Source organism: Berghia stephanieae, chromosome 6 (assembly GCF_034508935.2).
Source record: "Berghia stephanieae isolate SIO BIC M18660-M18661 chromosome 6, UCSD_Bste_1.3, whole genome shotgun sequence".
In the NCBI taxonomy this organism is placed as follows: domain Eukaryota; kingdom Metazoa; phylum Mollusca; class Gastropoda; order Nudibranchia; family Aeolidiidae; genus Berghia; species Berghia stephanieae.
Window position 1 is genome coordinate 35,162,602 of NC_088365.1, and position 19,945 is coordinate 35,182,546.

The following is a 19,945-nucleotide window of genomic DNA, read 5'->3' on the forward strand; positions in this document are numbered from 1 at the left end:
GTGTGTATCCATGAACGTTTATAGTCGGGTTAAAACAGTTCAGTGAGCATTACTCATAAACGCGGATGGCAAAAAACAATAACAAAGACCTGAGTGACGTCATCTTCGAACTATCTATAGTCACTGTTTGGTTTAAGTTTTGTAATGTTAATGCCTGTCTTTAATTTCAATTCAAACAAACTGGTATTATTTTCATCCAGTAAAAAAGGGAGTTTTATAAAAATTGCGGCAAGGCTGTCTCGTTAGGCTTTCGCTGCTAAAAAGGTCGACAATGAACAAGAGAAAGAGAAAAAAAAAAAGGGAGAGAGAAAAAAAGATTGAGAGTGAGAGAAAGAGAGAGAGAGAGAGAGAGAGAGAGAGAGAGAGAGAGAGAGAGAGAGAGAGAGAGAGAGAGAAAGAGAGAAAGAGAGAGAGAGAAAGATGGGGAGGGGGAGGGCAAATTCGATCAAATTAACCTCTGAGGTTTCGTCACACGAAATCGGCTTACCATTACAGTAAGTACTCATCTCTCTCTCCCCCCCCCCCCCCCCCCCACCCCACCCCTTTTACCAACATTACCTTATCAAATACTGCGGTTTTAGATGCTCATTGGAGCATGTTAATTACTATTAAACTGTCGACTCCCCCGACAGGTTTTTGTAATTATTGATATGAAAAGCAAGCCTGACATAATACAGTCATATCATCGAATTATTGATTTCACCCATTCTCAAAATGAGGCCCATCGACTCTATATGGTATCATTATAACGGGATGAACAAGACTCCAAAATCTGAGTTTTTAGTGAAAACAGAGAGAGAACATTTGAAGCTTTAATAGTTTGACAGACAACACTCACTCTAATAAGGAATAAGCCCAGTGCCATCTCTAGTTTGCTATGAATAAGTCGGATCATTCAAATAACGTCTCAACTTTACACTTCACAACGTCAATTTTTACTCACTGATATGATACCGGATTGTCACGGTGGATCACAAAATCTCGTTCGATGAGTTCTGATGTTTGTTTTTGTTTTGTTTTTTTGTTTGTGTTTTTTTGTTTGTTTGTTTGTTTTTTGTTGTTTTTTTTTTTTGTTGTTGTTGTTTTTTTTGTTTTTTTTTTTTTTTGGGGGGGGGGGGTCTGTTTTTTCTATAAAGTGTTAGTGTTTCTTTAAAAATATTGGGAAGACATATGGAATATATCAAAAGAGTTATTAACAAAATCATATTTAACCCAAAAGAAATCTGAATATCAAACAGGCGAATGAAATTTGTTTACAAAATGGTATTCAAGACGAGAGACAGTATCTAGATGTAGATTTGTATTTTAGTATAAGTACCTGGTAACGTATTGCAAACTCAGACCATTGTTATTATTTCTAGGTCTAGTAGTTCTACTTCAAAAACAATAAGCTATTCATTGACCTGGTGTTTGTGAGTGTATGGGGGAGGATGGGGGGGGGGGGGGGGGGGGGCGGAGTCTTCGTCACGGAAATCATGAATGTATAATGAGAGAGAGTGAGTGAGACACGTTGGGAAATGGAAGTAGAGAAGAGCAGTTAAATAGAAATGATGCCAACTACAGTTGTGTTCAATCGGTATTCAAAGCAATGCCCCTTATTAAGTCGTTCTGTTTCTTTTCACCCAAACAAAAGTCAACAAGCTTACAACATTTATCATAAACCTTCTCGACTTTTTTGTTCATCTCCAGAACCATCGAGCACTTAAAGACCTGAATCATGAAAGACAAACTCAAAACCAGAGAGCAGATCATTTCAGTATGTTCGACCCCAATTAATTTTGAAGTCATACTTGATGCATCCTAAACTACAAAGCTCACAGCGAGTGCGGAGCTAGGATGTATGGATAAAAAAGGAATTGTCATCTGAGTCTCTAATGAATATCGGCTCCTTGTAGATGTAGCGCAGATATATTGCCATTCCAAATAGCCTATGAACAACTGTTGCGTAGGTGACAGGCTACTAAGACTGATGTAGTCTTGGCGTCGAAAATGTGTGGACTCAGGTTGGCTGCTTGTCGGAGCTTCATTGGAAGGTGGAAGGACAGTGGTAACTCAGACTTACCAATCTACAACTAGATGAGATTTCATCCCCAAAACTGACGGGTTAACACCTGATGTTCTAGATGTGCGGGAGCAACAGATTCCAAAATACACTAAAATTCAACGTCAAATAACAATGTCAAATTTGCCGTTAAAGCAGTCCTGCTCTATGGGTCAGAGACTTGGCGAACAACCTTGACCACGTCAGCCAATAAAGAAACTTTGTCAATCGCTGCCTTCGACAAATCCTCAAGTTAAAATGGTTTGACAAAGTGCCAAACGCTGGCCTTTGCACAAGAACAAACCAAGAGTAAATGGATGTTCAGGTTAGGCGCAGAAAGTGGCGATGAGTTGGCCATACCCTTCGGTATGAGCCCAGTAACATAACCATGCAGGCTCTCAAATTGGGTCGTCCAAAACAAACGGAGGAGAAGCCTTCACCAAGATTTTGCGTCTCCAATCTTACTTGGAGCGATGCAAGGTTATGTGCCAAGGACAGAAGAAGATGGAAGAGTGCTGTTGAGGCCCTTTGCTTCGCCAGGAGCCAAGAGGCATAAGTCAAGTAAGTCAAGTTTGCCGTAAACTAAATTGGATAACATTACTTGTCGAAATAACGTCATGGTTTCCATAACATAACATTTAAAAAATAAATAAATACTTTATATATATATATATATATATATATATTATATATATATATATATATATATATATATATATATATATATATATATATATATATATAAAGCACACATTATTTAAACCTACCACAATCATCAAGACTGTTAGAAATCCCAACGTTAAGTCACATCAATAAGAGGTAAGAGTTATAACAGTAGCCAAAGAAGGAGACAATGATAATAATAAAAATAGCCATCCTTCATAGATTAAGAGGGAAGGAACAGGTATTCAAAAGACTGACATGAATATGACAGGTCATTGCCGAGAAGAGGCCGCCAAGATCCTTCAAGGGATGCCAATTAACATTTATAAAACGTAAACAAGTGTTCGTAACATGACTTTAATAAAAAAAAATCGGACATTTATTTATATGGCGCATAATCATGACTAAATACAGAACGTCTTTAAGCAAACGAATTTAAGATAATTTCATTTTTCTGTAATGACTACGTAAACACATCGATGAGAGTGTATCAATCCTCTCAAAGACTTTCTGATCAGATTCATATCGTCTAAACGAAACGCTGTCATGCCTGTTAAAATCTATCTACACAAGGAAATTCCCTAAACTAGAGCTTCCTGGAGTAGTAGTAGTTGGAGAAAATACTGTTGATATCCACATCTCTAGTGCTAGTCTCGATTGCCACATTGTTTTTGCTCAAGATAAGAGAGAGCTGTATTGAATATCCAAATTGAATTCGAGAAACAAATTGGTTATCACCGTATTTCATGAACAGACAAACAATCAGTAGAAAGAGTATGAGAGAGAGAGAGAGAGAGAGAGAGAGAGAGAGAGAGAGAGAGAGAGAGAGAGGGAGGGAGATAAGTGAAATGAGAGGGAGGGAGAGAGAGGTTAGATGAGAGGGAAATACAGAAGAGAAGAGAGGGGGAGGGGCTGATGGGAAAAAAGGATATGAGTAGAGAAAGAAGAGAAAGAGATAGTGGGGTGAGGGGGGGGGGGGTGTCAGAAGAGATAGAGAGCGGAGATGAGAGAGAGAGAAAGAGAGAGAGACAGACACAGAGAGAGAGAGAGAGAGAGGGGGGGGAGGGAGGGAGAAAAGAGATGTGATAAAGATAAGACGAGAGAGAGCGATGGTGATATAAATGAGATGAGATGAGAGAGAGAGAGAGAGATAGAGAGGGAGAGAGAGAGAGAGACAGAGAGAGAGAGAGAGAGAGAGAGAGGGGGGGGATGTACTCATCGGAATCTCAACTCTCTAACATCCGTTACCTTTGGCAATGGACGACAGCGCATAGCATGAGTTCAAATCTCACCTCTGTCAGGTTTTTAGGGTTTTTTTTTTGTTTTTTGTTTGTTTTAGGTTTTAAATTCACTTTCTGAAATGGCACAGGCTTTTTCATTGTTTTATGTCTCAGATTTGAATATGCACGTCCCTCATTAAACATCCTTCCACCATGCTACCTCACAGCGTATACCCTTCCCCACTAATTGTTAAAGTGTACCTACCTCAGCATTTATTCACACTTGCACGCACGAAAGGTCAAATCTAATGAGGTGTCCCTAGCGGAATACAGCTATATGTTAATTATTGAAAATAAATCAACATCTACTTTACGATAAGACGATGCGCATTATTATAATGCAACTCTTACTTTAGTGGCAAAAATAAAAAAAATCATTTCTTATTTTTATTTCGGAAATAGAAATGGCGGTGGAATGAATACCGAGTCCTGTTTCAATCCTCAATAAAGCGCCGGGTATCGTCCATACGTATTGATATAATGAGTTTAGTTAATAAACTCATAACATCCGCCAGTCAGATATAACGTGTCGACACACAAAACTATAAGCAAACGTTTATATCTAATAATTTACAGTCTGATTAACACAATTTAGTGAAAACTAATAAAGAGCTGAGTGACGTCAACTTCGTTCTATCTAAAGAATCACCATTGAGACCAAGCAACTCCTCATATTAAATGTTATTGTATCAATCGGATGACCAAAACAATTAATAAAATGATGATAAATAAGCTGAGTTGGCAATTAAATGGGCCGAAGTAAGATGACCGTAAGAATGTGAATAAAAAGATGAGAAAGAAAGAGTGAGAGAGAGGCAGAGAGATATGAGAAGAGAAATGGAGACACACACACACACACACACACACACAGAGAGAGAGAGAGAGAGAGAGAGAGAGAGAGAAATAGAGAGAGGGAGATGGGGAGAGGGATGGAGATGGAAAGAGAGAGATGGAGTATGAGAGAGAGGGGGGGGGGTGAGAGTGAGAGAGAGAGAGATAGAGAGAGAGAGGGATAAAGAGAGGGAGATGGGGATAGAGATGGAGATGGAAAGTGAGAGAGAGAGAGAGAGAGAGAGAGAGAGAGAGAGAGAGAGAGAGAGAGAGAGGGGGGGGGGATATCTAGACTATACCACCAAATTTAATAGTAAGCGGATCTGTGATTGAAGTGCGGATTAATCGACCATGACTGTATTCCTTTACTCTAAGTGCATTCAAATTAATATATTCACATGTTTTCTTACACGGTCAAGTGGTATGGCATTAGGACCGTTAAGTCCAGGGTTTGGGTCCCCGCGCTATGAGCGTCTCAATGTTCAATGGCTTTTATAAGAGAAGATAACTTATTCCATAACATAATACTTAGCATTTTCCTCAACAGCCGTATTATCAATTAAATGTTCCATAGTTTATATAAAATCTGATAACTAGTTCCATCATCATTATCATCATCTTACACCAACATCATTACCCCATTTCGTCGTCATCATGTTCATACTCTTTAAACATCAACGTAAACATAATACGTTTGTGTCTCGGAGAAAGCAGCGACAGAAAAGCAAGAGGGAGGAGAAGAGAGAGAGAGAGAGAGAGAGAGAGAGAGAGAGAGAGAGAGAGAGAGAGAGAGAGAGAGAGAGAGAGAGAAGAGAGAAGAGAGAGAGAGAGGAGAAAGAGAAGAGAGAGAGAGAGAAAGAGAGAGAGAGAGAGAGAGAGAGAGAGAGAGAGAGAGAGAGAGAGAGAAGGCATTGTGCATGTTAGTGAATAAACGAAGAGGAGTGTGACTTGGGGAGAGAGTGAGTGAATGAACTAGGGAGTCAAATGAACTTGTGTATGCCTAGCGAGATGTCACAAAACTTTTTCAAGATTCTTATGAGTTCTTCAAACTAATTTTTCATCCCCTTGAATTGAGGGGACATTTTAAACACATAACTTTGAACCATGAAATTGTGCAGAATTAATGAAGTTAACGTCACTCAGCTCTTTGGTATTGTAGTTGGGGGTTATCATTAATTTCTCTCACTCAGAGGTTGCACTTCATTTTCAGTTTCGATAAGATTTATCTGGTGGGCAGAACTGGTGAGTATTCTACTATAAGCATACCATCAATACAATTTATATATAAGACATTAATAACTAGTACATTATTATTATTATTATTATTATTATTATTATTATTATTATTATTATTATTATTATTATTATTATTATTATTCGTTAAGAGTACCTCACATGAAAATCAAATTGATAATGTAAGTCTACAAAATCCGATTAAAACTCTAAGCTGAAAAACAAATGTATCTATCATCGATCGAAACCCTGAACACAGCAAATTGAGTGCAAAACGGTGTAAACCAACAGGACGCATCAGAGCAACAACTATCAAGGACAATAGTATTTGACGATGACGATAATGATGATTGCCATTCTCCTATATTATTAGGCACATGTTCATGTATTCATTTATTATAAGGCCCACACATCCACGGACCTCTCTCTCTCTCTCTCTCTCTCTCTCTCTCTCTCTCTCTCTCTCTCTCTCTCTCTCTCTCTCTCTCTCTCTAATTTATTTATCTCTGCTACTTTGCAATAAATCACCTCATAATAACTGGGGTAGAAAGGGGGGGGGGGGGGGTTTACACACGGTGAAGATATCAAATTATCACCCCCCTACCTTATCAAAAGTGAACAATATGGACAACTAAACCGCATTGCATCAAAAAGGTTTCCGGGTATAAAATATATTGCGGGAAAAGTGTGTGTGTGTGTGTGTGGGTGGGGGGGGGGGGGGCTGCGCAATGGAGGAGAGTCGAGCGAGAAAAAAAGAAAAAATATCAATATCAATAAAATTAAGGACATTAGGGTTTGCGTGTTTTTGTCAAGATGAAGGTTATTAACATCGGTCGATAATTGAAGGACGAGTTTTCTGGACAAAATATTAAATACGTGGTTTTCCGAAGTATTAACTGGTTAAAGAGGGAAATAATGATTCCATTTCAACCCCTAGTTCCCAATATATTCTACACTGAGGGGTTATAAACACGCACCATAAACATATATATTCCAACACACGCAACTCACGTCCGTGGTTCCCAGCTTGGCATTGTAAATGTCTGAATCAGACCAATCTTAGACTTAGTTCAAAGTGATCCCAAAAATAATAGTATAGCCTTTTCATAATTGATTTTTAAACTGCATCAGACAGTCACCCTAGAAACTTGACTTCTGCTTACTATTATTTTATTTTTAAAATTTCATTTGACATCTATCTAAATGAGCCATGAACAAATTAACACTTTTCCCTAATTGCTTTAATTGTATTGTTTATATTTCTATAATTATTTTGTTTTCATCATCATCATCATCGTCGTCGTCGTTATCATCATCACCATCATCATCAATATTATTATTATTATTATTATTATTATTATTATTATTGTTATTATTATTATTGTTATTATTATTATTGTTATTATTATTATCATCATAATCGTTATTATTATCATTATTATTAATATTATTTTTATTATTATTATTATTATTATTATTATTATTATTATTATTATTATTATTATTATTATTATCATAATCGTTATTATATATTATTTATTATTATTATTATTTATTATTATTATTATTATCATAGTCGTTATTATTATTATTATTATTATTATTATTATTATTATTATTATTATTATTATTATTATTATTATTATTGTCTTTGCATAAAGGTACCCGATAATCGATGAGTGTTTTCCTCAACATTCATGAGATTGAACAAAAATAATGTGGTTACAATAAAATTGTAATTTAACAAATAAATACACGAATAAACAAATAAATAAAGAGAAAAAAAGAAATTGGGACTATATCTCGTCCTTTAAGTCAAGAGCGCGCGTACGTATGGCGAAAATCTGTTTTATGCCCTTAGGTTAGGCGCTTCAATCGAATCATGTGGAAATGAGTGCCTGCCTTTGAGGAAGAGAAATTTGATTAAATGTGACCGATGTTTACTAATTTACAGGAAGTTTTGTTTTCATTTATTTTATAGAGGTTTAACTTTAACGGCACAGCAACGCACATGGGCCATTTAAGAGCCTGGAAAAGTTAGACGACAGGCTTAGGTAAAAGGAGAAACAGATTGAAGTAGATGATATTTACAGGTCTACAATATTATTACAGTAACCCAATTTGTTATGGGCTCATTGTTGCAATGGAAATACATATTCTCTAACTAATTAAATAAATAAAATATTGTCCATTACCACAATATTTAATCGAGCCTATGATTGCGATTGGTTATCAGACTTGTAAATCTCTCGTATGTTTGTTTTTCTTTTTAAGGTTTTTACGGCACTTTCAGCACATTTAGGTCAAATCAGCGCCAGTAAAAAGGAGAAAAAAAAAATTACATTTGAAAGCACACAAGAAAAAGTAAGAAAAAGGGGAATGGTTCGAATAGATAATATATGTAAATTCCAAGGGCATAACATCAATGCACTTAGTTTGAGATCACCTAAAAGTCTCATCCAGACACCAGCACAGAATCCCACTAAGAGGAACACACTCAAATGCATTATATATTCAAAACAACACATATATCCGTACATAACATAGTGATAATTTACAAGGAAAATTAATATCATCTCCCAAAACTTTAACTATATACATTTGACTATTTTCCTCTCAATCAAGGACTCCGACTAAGGAAAGGACAAAACAATCTAAGTAATCTCACTCCCAGACAAGAGAGAAAGCAAGTTGGAAAACAGATCTAGGAGAATAGAAGGCACAGTAAGTAACCTCCTTGCCCACTATGGGAGGTCAGGAACCCCACCCAGAAATTATGTCTCATAAAACGTGATGTTTTCAAATAAACGATAAAAATGATGAAAATGCCTCTTAAAAATACATGTTTTCAGGATTATGATCATTTACATAAAACATAATTTTCAACTTTGTGTGTGTGTGTGTGTGTGTGTGTGTGTGTGTGTGTGTGTGTGGGTGTGTTTGTATTTGTTTTTCTTCTTTTTGTTGATGTCGTTGTCTGTTTAATTTTTTGTTTTTGTTTTTGTTTTGCTTATTTTGCGTCATGACCAAAAAAATATCTGGCAATGCTGCTCACACGAGCGCCGAGTTTAAAAACACACATAATAAAGATATAAAATATGCGATATAACACTAATTACTTCTTTTCACCACTCACATTACTGTAACGGTAAGGCTGTGACGTAACGGACGTATGTATTGAATTTTGTTATGGACAAGTATTGAACAAAATGATCTCATCATTCTCAAAATAGAAGTTCATTGATTTTTATAGAACCACATCAGAATAAAGAAGCCAATATGAATAAATATATAAATAAATAAATATATAACTAAATAAACAAATAAATAAATAACGATGTAATGCATTCATATTCCTATTTTTTCACACTTTCAATTGTACATTATTCACCTGAGCAGATTGATGCATACTGATCCACCTCCGTTTAATCACCACTTCTTCAAATGAACTCAAACATACTCGTTTGTCTATGATTATTTAATAAAGATTGTTTATTGTTACTTCAAATTTCAAAAAGTCTTCTTCATGTAATATGACCATATCAACATATATTACAATTTATTAATCAATTAATTAGCAGTTTCACTATATTCGTAGCGATTCACAGTGCTTATTAATTCATTCCCCTACAGGCCACTAAAATAAAATCTTCATTTCATACCGTTCAAGCCACGTGTGCTTTATGAGCGGCCTTCTTTTTTTTTTAATTGTTTTTTTTTTTAATATGTTCACATAGACACACGCAATTTCCATCATTGCCAACTACCATACGTCGATTGTTTCTAGATGTAAAGGGGCTTGATCAATTTCATGAAGCTGGGAATCGAGTTTGTGATCATTGTCACCCATCATGTCACTAGCCATGCTCTACGTCGTTTGTCCACAATAGCCTAAGACAAGCTGTTTGACAGGAAATTGAATAGATGTGATATATTGCTAATACTTTTCACTAACCTTAACCTATGAGTATGACGATGACGAGAAGGATGACGATGATGCTGATGACGGTGGTGGGGGTAGTGGTGGTGATTGTTTGTGGTGACGATAGCCCAACAGGCAGATAAAAACAATTAACAACACTTACCAAAATCGCTTAGTATAAATCGATTAAGAGAACAACTTGCACACTGACGGTGACAATGAAATCAAAGGACCTTGCAAACATTAAAATATAAGTCACATTTTCACACCATGAGCTGGATACAAAGACCTGACATGACATTATTTGTATCAACTGGTCAGCAGTCAGTCATTGGGTTAGATCAGTGTTGGACAAACAGTCGTACAATCTTTGATGATGATGTAATGAGTCCTGGGGTCAAACTGTACACACATGCATAATGCATAAATATTGAAAAGGCCCGCTGCGTGTCGTATCGTGTGTGTGTGTGTACATTTTATCTATCTACAAAGGTATCTATTATGTGTATTATTTTTGTTGCGTGTTCAAAACGTGTGCTTATCGCTATCACCGAACTGTATCTAAGAAGAGACGCGTCGCCGTGTCATTCGGTTGATGTGTGTAACGATATAGAGACAATAGACCGAAGAGGAATAAAATCACATGAACCGTTCAATCAAATGGTCCTGAAGTTCAGGCAGAACTTCATAAATATGAAAGAATAAGTGTGCGTGTGGGGGGGGGGGGGGTGTAAATGTTTATCTTCTTTCTTTTTTTTTTTTAAATGTGTTTTGAATTTCTGGGTTTTTTGTGGGGTGTTTTTTTTTTGGGGGGGGGTTCTTTTTTTTTCTTTTCTAATTTGGCATTTTTTTCAGCGGACGACACTCGATCACCACTGTGTTGTTTCGACAAGTCTTACAAATTATTGCGTTATACAAATAGTATATTATATCGCTGTCACCACCTCCACTATTTGGGTCCTGATTGGGTGGCGAAATGTGACCATCGCAGAAGCAGATTCCTATGGTTACTATCATCGACTTCTATGCAGTAGGCACAAGACAATTCTAGATTGCATTGAGTGCCTTGTCTCCTCTTACTGGTGCAGAATCCAGTTAGCTTCTTTGCAAGCTAGGTGGAAACGGAATCCCTGTTCCGAGGTACCTTGGTCTTCTAATCTGACCTTGTCATTGAGACCCTTCTCAGAAAAAGATGAGTACGCTACAAGGACCGACGGGGTTTCACATGACATGTACTTCAGGCACTGATTGTTAAGACCACATGTATGCACTAGGTAGGAATTGGTCCGATCTCCCTCTCAATTTTGTGACGATGGCATATACATACCTTAGTACGACCCTGCCAACCCTTCATATTCCAAAAGTGGAATCAGAACGTCAGAATACAGGAATTTGAGACAAAAATAGGAATCTTTTAACAATGGATAATTCTTAATCAAAATCACCACCATCTTTGCCATCAAACGCATAAAGACAGCATTCGGACACAACTGGCAAAACTACACATCACATGTACGAGGATTAGGTAAAGGAATGGGGAAGGGGAAAAGGAGTGCATTCAAGTTTCCTATTTATCTTACCATGATCATCATTATTGGAAATCGGAATTTTAGAGACAATGGCGGAGCAGTGGAAAAGGATGAGCGAAAATAGGAATGATTTTATCATCAAAAGCGAAAGGGTTGGCAGGTATGACAATATCACATAACAATGAAAAAAAAAAAGATCTTTGGCAGTAAATAAGTAAATTTTAAAATGTTCATTTGCATAATATGTCCAGGAAAATAAAAAAAAAACCCAGATCTTTTTTTTTAACGTCCATGAAAATATATTTAAATGATCATATGACCATAGTATACCGATGTACTCGGCGATATATAAAAAGAAGAAATGCCTATACGTGTATCTCTCTTATAATATAACCTTATTAAGAGATCCCTTGTGACCAACTTTTAAAAAAATTGTTATGACTTGAAACCTAGGCAATCATAAGCAGATACTCCTTGAAAATTATCATCTTTGTGCTTCAGCTGCACAAAAGGCCGAATTGAAAGCGGACCGCATACGAAAATAAATAAATATAAAATATATATTATGTAAAATATATTATATTATTGTATTTATCAACGGATTTCTTTAAATACGCACAGCATTGTAACAATGGTGAGAAAGATCAAACGGATAGTACGTACCGAATCTAAGTTAAAAACGTAGTCCAACACTAAGTAGAGAAATTAGGGTGCAGGCACTGGTGTAAGATAAAGATCTGAAAAAGTGTGTATGAAACAGTGCCAGACAAAGCAAGAAAAATACTTTTGTTTAAAAAACATCCCAAAAATCAGTCTTTCTCGACTGGAGATCAAACCTCAGATGTCAGATTTTTTGGAAGTTATTTTTTCTTGTATTTTTCATTCTTGCTTTGTCTGCTACTGTTTCATACACACCTTTTCAGATCTTTAACCGCAGTGTAGCACAACCCTTCCTTTCATTACTCTCTTCTGTGTGTTCAGTTCCATTCAATCCCTATCAACATCTGTATTGCAATGACGCGAATTACCTAGATAACTATAGATCAAATTTTGAATTGCTTCCTTAAATTCAGGTCCCGACTCGAATAAAACTGCAACCGCGCTAAAATGATCCCATGTACTGGTTACCCTTACCGATCTCCATTTTATACTTCTTTGTAAAAATGCAATTAACCAGACTGTTCACACGATCAAGTACGCTGATTTGTGGCGTTCAATCACACCGTGAATGCAAATACAATGCATATACCATATTATAATATAATATATATTGGATTCATTACCTTGCAACAACATACCATTAAATACAAATCTGATTAGTACTTCATGTGTTAATCAGTATCATTATATATATATACATATATATATATATATATATATATATATATATATATATATATATATATATATATATATATATATATATATATATTTATGAGTGTTGGTGGGTACTCGTAGGTCCGAAAGTGATCGATAATGATGGTTAAAGATAATATAAAATATAAATTGTATCACTCACTTATATGTGGCCAAGACATATGTTTCTGTGACGAAAGCCACAGTAACATATGTCTTGGCCACATATAAGTGAGTGATACAATTTATATTATATATATATATATATATATTATATATATATATATATATATATATATATATATATATATATATATATTATAATTGCATACACAGCATAAGCGTGATTTTTTATTTTTGAAATTCGAAGAGCTCCGAAACTATTTATAATTGATAGATTAGTCAATTTTCATGTCCTGGAATCATTCACCTCGCTGCAATAGTATATGTTTAAAATAACCCTTGTCATGTCGAGAAGTTATCTCAACGTTCCAAACTTCCCACGACAAACCAATGTCGGATAAGCTACCATTAGTAACGACGATATATTGAATCGTGTTGGATACAAATATGGTACGAATAGTGCTCGACATGTAACAAGCAACAACAACAACACACAACAAACCAAACCCATGTAACACACAGTCCTGACGATGGCCATAAGGCCTGAAACATCGATTTAGACTGACTCCAACATCGTGGTAAATAATAATAATAATAATAATAATAATAATAATAATAATAATAATAATAATAATAATAATAATAATAATAATAATAATAATATATACATATATATATATATATATATATATATATATATATATATATATATATATATATATATATACATATATGTATGTAAATATTAATGGTCAATCGATCTCCGATATGCTTATTATTGAATTTGCTGTTTTACCTCCATTTTCTCGATCTTTTTTTCCCCTCTCTCTATTTATAAAACATAGGTTACATTTCATAAGTCCATATAAAGCAAGATGTTACATCTTTAACATTAATATCGACAATCATCTCAATGTTATAACGGATATAAAAAATTGTATCTCTGAGATTAGTGAATGGATGTGTTGCAATAAACTCAGGTTAAATGAAAACAAAACAGAGGTGTTGCAAATTACAAGACGGGGCCTCGTCGACCTTTCCACGCTTAACCTGAATCTTTCTGATTGTGTAATTCCCATCACTAAAGAACCTGTGAGAAACTTAGGAGTTTTATTTGATACCAAATTAAACATGTCTGCCCATGTCACTAATGTAACCAGATCCTGCAATCTTTACCTTAGATCTATTGGTGCAATTAGAAGGCTTCTTGATATTAATACTACTAAACTTCTTGTTGTCTCTCTGATTCTTAGCCGCCTGGATTATTGCAATAGCATGCTCTATGGTTGTGATAATAATGTCATTAATCGACTCCAAAAGATACAGAACAGCTCGACTGGTAACGTTATCTAAAAAGCGCGAGTATATCACCCAGATTTTGGAGGACCTACACTGGCTACCTGTAAAGTTTAGAATTGAATTTAAAATACTCACCCATGTTTTCAATTGCTTAAACAATTCTGCTCCTGTTTACCTTCAGGAACTTATCCACCTTTATGAACCAGGTCGAAATTTAAGATCTGCTAATTTAAATATCCTAAGGGAACCCCCAAAATCGTTAGTTTTTCATGAGAAATCTTTTGACCATATGCCCCCCGACTGTGGAAATCCATCAGTATTGAAACTAAAAATAGTGAAAATCCACTTATCTTTAGAAAACGGTTAAAAACTGAGCTTTTCTGTAGGGCATATAATTTGGACTCTTAGTATGTATTTTATTATAATATATTATGTCATCATCGAATTTATGTGTTTTTTTAACATGTCAGTTCTATATTTATTGTATGTCATACATTATGTTGTGTTCATGTAAAGCGCCAGTGAGCAATTCTAAATTGGAACTAGGCGCTATATAAGTTCATTATATTATATTATATTGCGTTCGCGAATCGTGTGTGTGTGTTTGTGTTTGTGTAATTGTGCATGTGTATACACATGATATATCCCATAGGAAGTGTCGATGTAATATTATATGTTGATATAATATCTTGATATAATTCTGATGAATGGTGATGTTTGGTCCGCTTAATGGTTCTTTGAATTTCAGTGGTGGTTCATTTCTATTTGGATCATTGTACAGTTCGCCTATGTATTCTACCCATCGGCTTTCTATATGTTGTTCTTCAAATAGCAGTTCCCTTGTTTGTTTTGGATACAACTTCCTGCTGCTTTGCTTTTCCTTTTCCCTGATAGTTCTTTTATTCTTTGGTGAGCTTGTTGGGGGTTGGGTTTGTATTCTCTTTCGATTTCGCAGCATTTCCAGTCTAGATAGTTCTCGTGTGCCTCGATGCATTTGGATTTAATGTGGTTGTTCAATGTTTGGTATTCTGCAGACCCTCTGTTGCATTTTCGTCTTTCTTCAAATAGGTTTAGAATTTCATTTGTCATCCATTCCTTTTTGCTGTTTGTTTGAGCTATTGGTAAATGCTTTTCTGTAGTTGCTTTGACACACTTTTGGAATATATCAAATTGTTTTTCACATTTTTCGTTATCAGGTTCACTTTGGCTTTGTATCATGAGTGCATTTTCAAATTCTTCTCTCATTTTTGTTTGTATGCCAAACATCACCAAAAGTGAAATTGAACATGCCATGGAACGAATGAAGGATGGTAAAGCAACAGGCCCTGATGAAATATCTGTAGAGGTATTAAAAAGCCTAGGAGATCTAGCAATTGATGAACTTCACATATTATTCAACAATATATACAATACTGGGAAAATTCCAGAAGATCTCTGTAACTCTATTTTCATAGCAATACCAAAGAAAGCAGGTGCAGTCAGATGCGAAAATTTTAGAACTATAAGTTTAATAAGTCACATCAACAAAATACTGTTGCGTATAATTATCAACAGGCTAAGGAATAAGATTAACCCGAAATCGCAGAAGAACAATATGGATTCCAACCTGACAGAGGGACAAGGAACGCAATATACCTCCTCCGTGTTTTAAGTGAAAGAGCTATACAGGTTCAGACCCCACTATACCTCTGTTTTGTCGACTACAAAAAAGCTTTTGATAGAGTACGCCACGAAGAAATACTAAAACAACTGCACTCCATTGGCGCTGATGAGAAAGACCTCAGACTCATGCAAACATTATACTACACCCAGCAGGCATCTATCAAAATCGGAAACTCTACAGGAAATTCCATTCCTATTAAGAAAGGAGTCCGTCAAGGGTGTGTTGCCTCACCAGATCTGTTTAATCTATACCAAGAAACAATCATGAGGGGCATAAATAATATGGAGGGAATAAAAGTAGGAGGTCACAACATAAATAATATAAGATACGCAGACGATACGGTACTCATTGCAACATCAGAAATCCAACTTCAAAAGATTGTTGACAAAGTGGTAGTAGATAGTGAAGCCAAGGGAATGGAAGTGAATATCACCAAAACAGAATGCATGGTAATACAGAAAAACCCCAAAAACAACAACACCTGCAATATAACGATTCACGGCGAGCAGCTTACCAACGTAGAAAGTTTTAAATACCTAGGTTCAATAGTGACAACAGATGGAAGATGTAACCGAGACATACGAGCAAGAATAACTCAAGCCAAACAGGCCTTCATGGACCTGGGAAACATTTTGAAAAACAAACAGATGTCGTTCGGGATTAGATTCCGAGTCTTGAAGTGCTACGTGTGGCCAATCTTGTTCTACGGATGCGAAAGCTGGACTACAAATGCAGAAACACAAAAGAACATTGAAGCTTTTGAAATGTGGTGCTTGAGAAGGATGCAGAGAATATCGTATACCGCACACAAAACGAACGAAGAAGTGCTAAAACAAACATACCAACAAAGGAAACTAATGCCCTTAATAGTGGATCGACAACTATCCTTTTTCGGACACATAGTAAGGAAAGATAAGAATGAATACCTGGCAAGTTGTGGAAAAATACCTGGTAAACGCGCCCGGGGGAGACAAAGAAAAACACTCATTGACCAACTGAAGGGCTTCACCAACCTAACAATCCAAGAGCTGTTTGAAAAAGCAAGAGACAGGGAGGAATGGAGAGAGATAATTCATGCAGTATCCGAAGCCTGGACCAGGCATGGAACCTAGAAGAAGAAGATAATTCTGAATGTTAAAGATGTAACATCTTGCTCTATATGGACTTATGAAATGTAACCTATGTTTTAAAAATAGAGAGAGAGGGGGGGGGGGGGGAAAGATCGAGAAAATGGAGATAAAAAAGCAAATTCAATAATAAGCATATCGGAGATCGATTGACCAACAATTACTGACAGAGAAGGTTAGGCTGATCGCCATCATCATCACCAGGCAGCTTGTTGCTGGTTTACGTGACTATTACTTTCTTTAAGACAAAGAGTAAATGTCAAACGAGGAGTATGTATGTTCGAGATCTAAGTGGGCCTGATATTTTCAACCATTCTGCCTTACGCTGAGGCCACACTGCGATTTTTTGTCGTTTTTTTTTAAATTTGTGTTTAGTTTGTTTGTTGTATTGTGATTTTTTGTGCGTGTTTTTATTTTATTAATATATTTTTGGGGTTGGGGAGGGGGGGGGGGGAGCTTCACCGGGAGCGAGCAAATATCAATCCATAATAAGTCACTTGATTTGACAATGAAACTGACAAAATAGAAAGAAAGTTATGAGTGCATGAGTGCATCCATCAATCGTATACATCCACAATATAAAGAGTTCCACCATTTGACCAGGGATATAATAATTGACGACGAAAGCGAATTGTTCAACCAGCAAGGTACCTTCAAATGAATCGGGATTCTTTTCTTCTTTTTTTTTTCTTTTTTTTTTTTTTTTTGGTTTTGTCTTCATGAATTATGAATTGTTTGAGGATAAAATTAAAATAAGGACTGTAAAACTTAAGAATGCCAATCGGAACGATTAAGCGTCTTGCACTAACTTTGAGGTATGTTTATATTATGTTATTGTTGTAGTTGTTTTTGTTGTTGTTGTCGCCCCCTCCCAAACAAAGAGTTGAAATTATTCAAAAAAAAATAATTATACAAATATTTGGTGTTTTGAAAACTTTAAAAAAAATATTTTGTTCTAGGGACAGAGTGCCATTATTTTGAGATCCTTATATGGATAGAAATATATAGCATGGGTGTGCGTGTGGGTCTGTTTGTCAGAATGCGTGTGGTAAGAAACTGAACAGTATTATCTAAGCAGGGAGAGTTAGACAGGGAGTAATAATGAATCTCTTCAACACATCAACGTGAGAGAAGAGAAGAGAAGAGAAGAGAAGAGAGAGAGAGAGAGAGAGAGAGAGAGAGAGAGAGAGAGAGAGACATAGATAAAGAGAGCGAGGAAGAGATATAAAATAGATATATAAATATATAGCAACACCGGACAAGATGGACAAATACGAAATGGGGCAAAAGGCTTGGACTAGCTTAGTCTTCTTCGTTAAAAAAATTATTAAAAATTCGATTCGGGGCCTTAATTTTTCCAATGGGGTCAATATTATGGGACATGTGATTATATATATATATATATATATATATATATATATATATATATATATATATATATATATATATATATATATATATATATATATATATATATATATATATATATATAATGTATTCTTTTTTTTTAATTATTATTTTTCAATATTTCTTTTTTAATTTGATAATATTTTTGTTTTAATTAATGATCCTATAGGATGTATGAATATATTCATAATGAACAGGGAATGGCTAGCATTATATGGCATTCTTGACAGCTAATTCTTTTATTATTCAAATCAACCCTGATTCAAGCGTGCGTAACAGGTCCATTATCGTATATCATGCACACTGTCCATAACAACTCAAGACATATCAGAATGAAGCTACTTCATTACATCTTGCTTGAGCTCGAGGCTTATATTATGTCAACAATTTCTGAACGAAGGAAGGTGTGATATAAAAAAAGTGGTTCTTATCTCATTGGAAGTGTAAAACCACTATTCTGGGGCATTGAAAACATACCATGTGTAAATGATCTTCAGGTTACAGAATGGCGGCATCTTATTTTCAAGTCTAAATAAATGCTGGTCGTCAATAAAAATCATCCATCCTCGCTCTTTAACGTTTCGTTATCTGTAAACTCCTGCTACTAAAATAGTTATATCACCTTATGATTCAATATGTAACCTATTAATTAATAGTCCTCCGAAAGACCGATTACATACACACTTCCAAGGGTTTTGAAAGGCAAAAGTAGATGTGGGTCAAGACTAGTGCGGGGCGGTCCTTGGCAAGCTTAAGGACCACGGTCCTACGGTCCTTGGGAAATGAAGACCGCAAGGACCGGTCCTTTTCGACATTGAACATTCCTGAGAGACTGTTGGAAATTCGAACCGGTTTGACCTTTGAGACCATGGGATCGTTCATTCTTGAACCGTTAAAGACCGCTACACGATGAAAACCGTGGTCTACAGGAGTAAAACACACGGAGTAGTCACACTCATTTCAAATTGTAACCTAATTAGAGAATAGGGGTGATGCCTTCTTTATTTGCTCACCGTACTTCATTGTTACTTCGATAATTTAATAAAATTTGAAATTTATCCCCATTAACGGAGATAATGGCATCGCCCAAGGCGTTGATCGAGTTGTTCGTGGCGTTGATACACACACGCAACTCCTACCCCCCCCCCCCCCCACACACACATTAGAGGGCAGCGAGCATTGAAGAGTAAGAGAGAGACGTGAAGTTATAATAAGAGGGGGTGGATGAGGTAATAAGAGGGGTCGATGGTGACTTTTCGCCAGATCTAACAAACTCAGCTACCCATTCATTGCTGAGTAGACAGGGATTCAGAAAAAAAATCGACTGCACCCGGGATCGATCTCTGGCCCTTTGCGTATAAAGAGAGTGCTCTATCAACTGAGCTATCGGGGTCCCCAAATATTCTATTGGACTTTTTTAAAATTCAGACGTTATAACTGGGTTTTTTGGAAGGAAGAAACTAATGAAACT

General features: G+C 35.8%; 1 protein-coding gene across 3 annotated transcripts in view; it reads right to left on the bottom strand.

Moving 5' to 3' along the window:
• LOC144974942 (uncharacterized) overlaps positions 1-19,945 on the bottom strand; it is a 135,784-nt gene that overhangs the window by 108,736 nt on the left and 7,103 nt on the right. Inside the window, exon 1 of one of the 3 annotated variants that reach the window (XM_078918478.1) lies at positions 10,134-10,376. The exons of the other annotated variants lie outside the window; for them this stretch is intronic. The gene's annotated coding sequence lies outside the window, so the exon portion shown is untranslated. Of the gene's footprint in view, positions 1-10,133; positions 10,377-19,945 lie in introns of those variants that run through there. 3 annotated transcript variants of the gene reach the window in all.